The sequence below is a fragment of the Nannobrachium achirus genome (assembly GCF_963921795.1).
Source record: "Nannobrachium achirus genome assembly, chromosome: 18".
NCBI classification, from domain to species: Eukaryota; Metazoa; Chordata; class Actinopteri; order Myctophiformes; family Myctophidae; genus Nannobrachium; species Nannobrachium achirus.
Genome location: NC_137825.1, coordinates 30,633,176 through 30,643,507, shown reverse-complemented (window position 1 = coordinate 30,643,507; position 10,332 = coordinate 30,633,176).

The window sequence follows — 10,332 nt, the reverse complement described above, 5'->3', positions numbered from 1 at the left end:
AAGTGCAATTATCATGAAATCGCGCACACACATTCCCACTAGGCCGAGGAAGAAATGCCACTTAATTTTTTTTAAATCAGCCTCATGGTGGCGCTATAACAGGCCGATTTGTGGTTTTACCTATAACTCCACCGATCAGTTTCAAACTTTGTAAGCGCACTCCCTAGAGGCTAAGGATAAACCTTTGCCCTGCATTTTTCACATCAGCCTTTTATAGCGCCACCTTTGGGCCGACATATGTAAAACACATTTTTGGATATTACTCCTTGAGATTTTATGCAAAAATCACGCAAATCGGTACACAGTATCTCTATAGTCATGTGATCAAGTCCGATCAGTCTGATATTTCATATTCCATCCTGATTGGCTAATATTAGCTTCCACATTTTGCAGGATTGCTCCGGAACAAAATGCCTCAAATCATCAACACAGCTTGCGATTACCGTGAAATTTGCCACACATATTCCCACTAGGTCAAGGAACAAATGCTACCTTTTTCACATTGGCCTGTTATAGCGCCACCATTAGGTAGACTTTAGCAAAACACATTTTTGGAACACAATGCTTCAAATCATGCATGCAGCGTCCGATTGCCATGAAAGATCTAAGGTGAGGAACATATGCCACCCTTTTTACATTGGCCTATTATACAGTAACACCACCAGTACGCACGGCCTGGTGGAGACCTGTGCTCGGAAGAGCACTGCTTCTAGTTTGCTATTGTAAATGCTTGTCGTGTGGTGGCTTTGTACTTCGTATTGGAGGGTTTGTGTGCGGGAGGCCATTGATTGTTTATGCGGTTTGTGTGATGCTGGTGTTTTGTTGGATCAGTAGGCCTACAACAGGATGGGTTGAATTATGCTTTTGTTACCGCAACAGATAGTGTTCTGACCTTACAGATAACATGTAGTCTGCTGGGAACGTGACTGGATAGAAGTAATCTGTTGATCAAAAACTTCTTTTTTTTTTACAGAGTGAGTTCTAGATGGGGATATTGACATTTTTTGGCCATGATACCGATATTGCATTCTAACAAGTAATGTGCTTTATTCATTCATCTTGACAACAGCAGAGAACGAGCCATGGACAGACAATGGTGTGTGTGTGTGTGTGTGTGTGTGTGTGTGTGTGTGTGTGTGTGTGTGTGTGTGTGTGTGTGTGTGTGTGTGTGTGTGTGTGTGTGTGTGTGTGTGTGTGTGTGTGGCGTGCGTGTGCACGTTTAATCATTGCCGAATCACTGAAATCAATACATACAGTATTTTAATAAAGCCTTTATTGACAACGATAGTGGAAACAGACAGGAAATGTGGAGAGAGAGTAAACTGTGACCAATGCTACTTAGACTTAAGAGTAGTCAAAAGTTCTGGGACAATGATCGGAAAGTGGTCTATTATTGCTCTAAATCATGATCTGCTGTGTGCAGTGGGTCATCGACTATGTATTTCACATTAAACCATGTGAAAATAATGTCCCTGAGCAACCAAAAACAGCTTGTTGTCTTTGGGCTGGGGCCTTATCCCAACTAAAGTAAAAAAAAACAACAACCTAAATCAAAGCATGCAACAGTACAACCACAGGCAGTACTTTTCAAAACCAATTATGTGCACAAATTTATGACAGCGGGACACTTGAAATTACACATGCATATTGAAGACGAATAGATAAAAAGAGGGTTATCTCTTGCCAGAGTGTACACAAACACAGAAGAAAGTGGTGAGAAGAAGCGGCTTTACGAGCACATGAAGCTGGATAATATTACAGCAGGTTGGATGATGGTCAAAATCACTTTAATGTTCTCAACGACAGCTGGTTTGGTGTTTTTTTAATGACCCTTCCTTGTGGCCTGTACGTGGGTCAAAAGGAAAACCGTGGCACATCATCGCTGAACCTATCTGTCCATTAAAGGTGCACAGGGTTTGTTTTTTTGCCCCAAAGCACGGCAAGAGTGATTTGACCAAATTAACCTCGTGAACCCTAGCGTCCCTGTTCTGGGCATTTAATAATTGATGAACATTCAGCAAATCTAAAAGATTTGAACAATTAGTAGGCCTAATGTATACCTGCTGAGGGGGGAGGTGGAAAAACAACCAAAGCTAAATTTGTGACGATGACTTTTAATCATACTCAGTTAGAAATTACATCTGCGGTGAGCTAATAAGTAACACATTTATCATAAAAATCTTAATTATCGTTGTTAAAAAAAAGATGGTCAGACACAGACACGTGAGAATAGGCCTGTGTATATTTTAAAGTGTGGAAAGATTACACAACTATTATTTCTTTCAATAACGAGGAGCTTGAACCCACCAGGCTTTTACTGTACATGCATTCCCACACACACTTTCACATGATGTGCACGGATTCACGCACGTCCACTGTCCACTTAACCACTTTAACCCTGGTGTCCCTATTTTGTTATTATTGTTAAATATAATATACTGTATGTCTTATTATTTTAAAGAATAGATATACCATGAAATATTAGAAATGTTGGGCACATACCACACAGACTCTAATGGCTGACATTGAGTCCCCGGTTTGAGTCCCAGTCGGCAGTTTGCTGCATGGCACTCCCTTACTCTCTCGCCGCTTTATACCTGTCAAAGAAGGTTCAGATAAAGGCCCCAAAATAACGTTCAAAAGGTGCATCGCAATGCGTGCAAAAAAAACCTTGTAGATCTGCTATTTATTGGTGCGATTTGGTGGTTTTAGTGCTATTTGGTGGATGCATGGTGGATGCATGCACTAAAATAGTGCATGCATCCATGCAGATACGTACACAGATACAGACAGACACACACACACACACACACACACACACACACACTGTGTGTGCGCATATCCGTGCGTTCTCCTAGACCTGCTTGCGCTGCGGGCCAGGGTGAATCTCCCTCCCTTTGTTCTCAGCCGAGTGCCTGATTAGAAACATCAAGAGTAATTTCCTAATTGGCCAGTTCTAACCACTCTCATCTGGGCAATGCAAGGCGAGCAGGTACGGCCATAATCTAATAACCATGAACCTGGAGCCCACTCTGGCAGACACGTGCATAACAAATGATGTTCACTCTCTTACGTAGGCTTTTTCCATGGAAGAATTGAGTTATCAACCCCTGCATTCTCCTCCTTCCTTCCTTCCAGCGATTTTGCACGGCCCGAAGCAGATCCACCGGTGGTCTGTGTGCACGGTATGGTACAGTACCCGGTGCAGCCATCTGTGATGTCATCACATGCATACGCTGTCCTTGTGTGGCTCATTCTACGCTCTGGAAAGTGTCAGTCAGTGTCAGGCAGAAAAGCCTTGTGTCTTCAAAGAGAAGTGGTGGTTGACGTCCCCCGTGGCACCTGCTGTGCATACTGTATCTCACCCTTTTGACGGTGTATTGTTAAAGATATTTGGCTTTGTTCCAGGGTGGTGAAAGCATCTTCTAACATATGTGGATAAGGTTCCTATCAGCTGTTGTACTAGTATCAGCTAAAACAGTAACATTTGCATTGGTAACCTTTATTCATAACGTTATCCATCAATTCGTCAACCTTGACTTAAAGTGATATTTCACTTTAAAAACCTTTGGGTCATTTTATCGTCCACTCAGGCTTTTGGGAGCACCCCGGACAGTTTTTAAGTCAATATTTGATATTCATTTTATCAGACATGCCCCCTTCCTATACAAACCCATTGTGACTTCAAACTCCAAATTCCAGTGTTAGATTCATCAAAAACACCCGTCCTTGGTTTTGGTGACTCATACTGTATAAGTGAGCAGGCCGTGGTTTTTCAATTACTTTTTTCATTTATTTCTAATAATTATTTTGGAAAAGAATAAAATAAAAAAGTAAATGAAAACACAGCCTGCACACGTATTAGGAGGACAGTATGAGTCACCAGAACCAAGGACGGGTGTTTTCGACGAATCTGTCATGGTTAGAATAGAGTTTGAAGTTACATGGGTTTGTATAGATACAGTAGGAAGGGAGCGTGTCTAATAAAATGAATATCAAATATCTAAATGCTGAATAAAGCAACTTAAAAACTATCTGGGGTGCTCCCAAAAGCTCCCAAAATACTGGTTTACAGGTGTAAAGAACGGTTGAAATTAGTATTTGTGCAAGCGTTTTTGCTGTTTTCAGAAAGAGAAAAGAAATTGGGCAGGGGGCAGGGAGAGCAAGGAGAAAAATCTGAACAGTAAAGAAAAACATGTTAAGGAGAGTACACAGCATACTGTACACCAGCAGGTACAGTATGTACATGGGGTTAGACATACTGTACAGTGAGGTGGTAACACTTCAGTCCGTATGTGGTGAGATATTTCCTACCATTTGGCTTTCATGAAAGAAAAGCAATATTTTAGATTTGTTGTAGATATAGTATGCATTTCTTATTATGTGCACAAAACATTCTCCTTGTGCATCCTGTCACACACAGAAAACAGCAGATCTGCAAGCTCACAAAAATCACTCCACAACGTGCGGGGAACTTGCGGATCTGCTATTTGCTGTGCGCAACACCGGTGCCCAGCTAAGTATAAATCCCAGGCTTTACACTTTCACACTTTCACACCAATGAGCTTCCCAGTGCTGTACAACCACAAGTTCCTGCTGCTGGCCACTGGAGTATAGTAAGATCTGTCAGAGAAAGCCAGGACAAACTGCTATAGGAATAATGTACAGTATGAAAAATGACAAATCTAAAAGTCAACACAGTCCAAGAGAAAATCTGTTTTTATACATGGAAATACATACGGACTGTCCAGGTGCCTGTTGGACTTTTAGGATGGAGTCTTCTGACGAGCCAAAACACAATCCCAACTGACGGGGTAGATTTACTAAGCATGCTGCAAATTACCATTAGGGCTGCAAAGATCGGTCTTGCTGCAGGTTTTCCATATAGCAAGGTATTTAGTAGCACTGATGATGTAAATGAACACAGCCATGGGAAGTTGATTTGAATGAGCTGCAGCTCTTTAAGACATTCATGTCTTGTCTCTTCTTACTTGGTCCTTGATCAGAGACTGAGTCTGAACGCTGTCAAAGGACGGCCAGAGCAACCAGAGAAAGATGAGACAAGCAACAGAGAATGTTGTAACAATTAGATTTTTGTTTTCTTCTGGACAACCTTTTTGTTATTTACGGTACATTTCATGAATATGTTTTTATAATTATATTTTATCAGACATTCTTTGTGTTCATGCAATTGGTGCATGACTCAATATGAAATTAATTTAAGTTTATTGAACTATCCTGTCTTTAATTCATGATTCATGAAAAACACGTACAGGAAAGTGTGGATTGTGTTTACGAATAAAAAGTACCACCCAAATTGCATAACGCTGCAGCTAATCATGGAATTGGACCCTGAATGGAATACGATCTAGTGCCTAGAACAGCCTAGAACCTGCTTTCCCAAATGTTAATCATAGAATACATACACTCTTTCTTCTCATTTTTTCCCCCCAACAACATAAATGCATACTGTATTAATTAACATCCAATATTTTGCACCTTTTCTCTCTGCTCACTTGCACATACCTCTGATGCAGCACTTTTCAGGCCAAGGACCCCTTAGCTGAGAGAGAGATGAAGCAGGGAGTGGGACCACCACTACTGTAAAACACTCAAAAGACAACTTGAACTCTTTTTTTCCCCTATACCAAACCTCTTTGCTGGAAATAGCGTCGATCTGCTATTTTCAGCAAATTTTCCTCTCAGAAAATGAATTATAGGGTTCAAATGTTTGAACCCTAGAATTCCACCCACTAAGGGGTCCCGGACCCCCTATTGAAGACCCGCGCCCCTGATCTAAACAAATCCCCACACGTCCTTAGTAAATGTATTTTTCACACTTCTTCCACAGAAATGTGAAGCCTGACAACTTCCTGCTGGACCAGGGCAAGAAGGGGAACCTGGACTATATCATTGACTTTGGCCGGGCCAGGACGGACCGCAACTCCCCACTGGCACCCGCACCAGAACAATTACTGTACCTACTCTGCCAGAACAAGAACCTCACACACAGCTTTGGCAAAGGTAGGAGAGACTGCACATGTACATGCATGCCAATGGATGTGTATTCCTCCTGCAGGATTCAAATGCCTCTCCTCTCCTCTCCTCTCCTCTCCTCTCCTCTCCTCTCCTCTCCTCTCCTCTCCTCTCCTGTCCTGTCCTCCTGCTCAACTAAAGAAACAACTAAAGAAAGATACATGCATAGTTTGCATACACACATAAATGGTGCATTTATATAGCGCTTTTTATCCAAAGTGCTTTCCATAGATTGTGCATTACATTCACCCATTCATACACCGATGGTGGAGGAAACCATGCAAGGCACCAACCTACACAGGAGCAATTAGGGGTTCAGAGCCTTGCGCAATGACACTTTGACGCAAACTCTGGGGGAGCCCGGGATCGAACATGCATGCATACACTAGGCCTGTCCTCTAAAGATCGACGAATCGACGCGCCGCTTTAAGCCCCGGGAATCGACGCCAATTGTTTGAGTCGAGGAGTCGAAAATATATATATTTTTATATCACCAGTTAGCCTACTACTGCAGTGCACTGCTGGACTGGTGTCATGTACTTCCAATTGAGAGATGTAGCAATTGGCGAACAGTCATTTATTGTCTCGCACTATACTAGCGTAGGGGTGAAAGTGAGACGGAACGACCAGAACCGCCGCATCGTTAAAACATTCGGAGCCGGGACAGTGTTCCGTTAAGAGGAGAAGCACGCTGTCAAAATCCCATATTAACCTGCCACAGCACAAACGCACGTCCACGAAGTAATTAAACAATCTACTAAAGTCAAATTAACATACACAAGTGTAGGCTACTAGTTACATTTTCTAATTAAAGTGCTTCTGAATTGTTCCAGTGTTGTAAGTAATCCATGATGATGTTTGTTTCGCTGTGTTTGCGTCCATGACATGTCCACACTGACTGCTGGCTCTAGCGGGAGCTGTGCCTCCCGCTTTTTATGATCCGTTTCTGAAATGAATCCGTTCTCGACACCGACTCATTACTCTGTCAGTGAATGGTGTCCCGCGACTGCGGACTGGATCCCATCGTTCATTTAAAAGAGCCGTTCAAGAGAGCGGAATCGTTCGCGAATGTCTCATCTCTACTGCACGGCAGTGCACCGAGACGGGGCAGAGTTGAACAGCGGAGATGTTTTATTTGTTTTAACGGTGTTGTACATTGCTATGCAGATAACGTTTGTGCTCGCGCACCGATATCACCGAAAACACCGTGTATTCAATTCATCTTAATGTATTATTGTGTTATGTTGATGTGGACGTTTAAAGCAACACTTTTTTTTTTTGATTTTTTTTTTTTTTTACACAAAGTAGACTATAAAACGATTCGTCGACGCGTCGGAATGAACCCCTCGACTCGAATCGACTTCAAAAATCCCGAGTCGAGGACAGCCCTAGCATACACACATAAATGTAAATGCCTTCGCTTTTGTGAGTGTGTGTGTGTGATGTGCTTACGTGCGTTTGTGTGTACGTGTGCTACACCTGTACAAGATTTTAAATTGTTGTTGGCATAACTGTTCTTTTGGAGTACTCCAGTAAGTCAGTCACACGCAAACACCATTGAATACTTAGATAGGCTATCAGTGCCAACAAAGCTGGGGAAATCCATCACAACAGCAAGAGAGCTAACCTCATGACCTCAGTGAAAAATGACTGCCAAATACTGTAGGTGTACAAAACGAACAGCACCTACAGAGACATCCAGGTAGAATGGTTATTTAAGCACCTTCACATATACTCAAAAGTTAAATCAAAATTCTGCGATTTTATGGTGCTTGCATTTATCTTAGTGCTTGCATTTATCTTAGCGTATGTGGGTGGAGAATGTATAAAGAGTCCTATAGATAGGAAGAATATGATATACAATGAGATACTGTACCATTGCCCGATATGCCCTATAAGCTGCGGCCATGGGGGAGAGAGAAAGAAGGAGTGGGCGGTGGGGAGGCCAGGGTATTAAAGGCCTTATCACAGAGATCTATCTGTGGTCTCAGCCGTGCCGACCTCCCCTGGGATTCTCCCAGAACCTGGAAAAGCTCAGGGGTCAAGGCCGAACCAATAAACCCCCACCACAATCTCCATCTCCTCCACCCCACAACACCCACCCAACCCAACCCAACCCATCCCAACCACTACCACCATCCATCCATTCCTCTGTCACCGTCCTTTTCACACAGTCTACCCCTAGTCCTCCAAATAAGGGCATGTTGAGTTTATCCGATCACAGGGTAGGGGGTGGGGTTAAATAAAGTATTCTTGGCAACAGTGATGTCTGTCTGATAAAGAGCGGGGGTCGTTTTTTCCCCTCTTTTTTCTTTTGAGCTGACATTGGGAGTGCCAGCACGATCGGAGGGAGCGGCAAGAGGTACGGACCAATAACTCACGGGCAGACCATGAGAAGCCCTGCATATCGTCGTTGTCGGGTGAAAACCTTGTATGTCCAAAACTGTTCGTTTTGCATTCATCATTTAAAAAATGATTTAAACTAGTAAAAACAGCAGATCTACAGGCGCGAGGCGTTGTGTGCTTGTAGATCTGCTGTTTTCACTACTTTTGTGCGACTGCCTTGTATGATGAAGCAGGGCTTTGCTTTGCGAAAGAACGTACAAATTTGAAACTTGGAGATATGAGGTTTCCACCCGACAACGGCGATATGGTTTCAGCTCGCTGGGGCACTTCCTGGATTTGTCAGTGGGTTGTTTTCAAAACACACATTACGCAGACATACACATAGGAATGCACATACTTGTGCACACGCACGCACACACACACACACACACACACACACACACACACACACACACACAGACAAAATCCTCCTATTTCCTGTGGTCCATGTTGATGAGATGAAGTTGTCTTCATGCCAACATCAAGAAAAGGCACAATGGCTTCCATCAATTTCTCAGCATTCCTCCGTTACACATCCGTGTGTGTGTGTCTGTGTCTGTGTGAGAGTTGGGGGGGTGCACCTGATGGATGGATAGAGAGATAGATGGAAGGGTGGGCAGATGAATGCTGTAGCTACCCCCTCTTCCCTCCAAATTCCTCGCCTGCCAAGCCTAACTGACATAGCAACACAGTGCACACGCACCACAAACACCCACCCATGCACACACACACACACACACACACACACACACACACACACACACACACACACACACACACACACACACACCGTACACTCACAGAGGTTAATGCGCTTTTGTGCATGTACAGTATATGCACACACACCTCTCCCCGAAACACATGCACACACACATACATATATGCCTCACAAGCACACACACCCACATACATATATAATGCCTCACAAGCACACACACCCACACACACACATGCATTTCCTGCCAACATTCACCTGTAATACAGCATATATACACATGTATACATACAGTATAAATATTTGGCAGGGCTGTCATGCTGACCATTGGCTGTTTGTATGTACCTACAGGGTTTATGTGTGTTGGGGATTATTACATTCTGACAGATGGAGCTTTTAGTGCCGATCTCAAGGTGCTGTGGGTTAATTAATCCAAGCTGTGTTATGCAGCCTCACCCTCCCTTCTTTACCGGTGCCAGCATACTCTCTCCTCCTGTGAAGGCAATGCCCCTCAGCATCCAAGCCCAGGGACGTGCAGAGAATGTTAGAGAGGCAGGAGCTGACATTTCTAAAAGGGCATTTTGGTCGAAAATAGCAGACGGGTTGTGAGCTTGGAGGTCGGCTATTTTCGGTGCTTGATACCACACTGAACTAAGCATAATCAAGTCAATACTGGAGATGTGGTGTATGGCATGGATTTCTACCTGATTTCTACACAGAGAGGGCAATTCTTTCAACATAAGATGCTGCATTTCAAGTTCATTCTCTTGAATACTGCCTTCAGGTATGGCATGGAAAGAGGGCGTCTGCATTTCTGTCATGGTCTGGAGAGGGCACTTTTACAAATGTATAAAAGGGCAGGGGCTCAAGCTCCCTTTGATGTCTATGTGTGCACCTTCCTGTCCAAGCCATTATGACGACGGGTCTGCTGCTTCGCTTCAGGGACCTTGATTCTCTGGTATTCTGAGACGTAACCACTTTCACTCTGGCGTACCTTATTTTGGGAACGTCATTAAAGGCATGACCCCCAAAAACATGTCACATTGTGACACGTTGTGGGCTTTTTCCGGCAAACCTTTGCCTATTTTAACAGGATGTTCACATGTATTATGACATGCTCAGGAGAGGGATGCCCGGGTTCATGTGGTTAAGTGGTTAATGGGTGGGAATATGTGGTAAATGCACATCCAAATGAG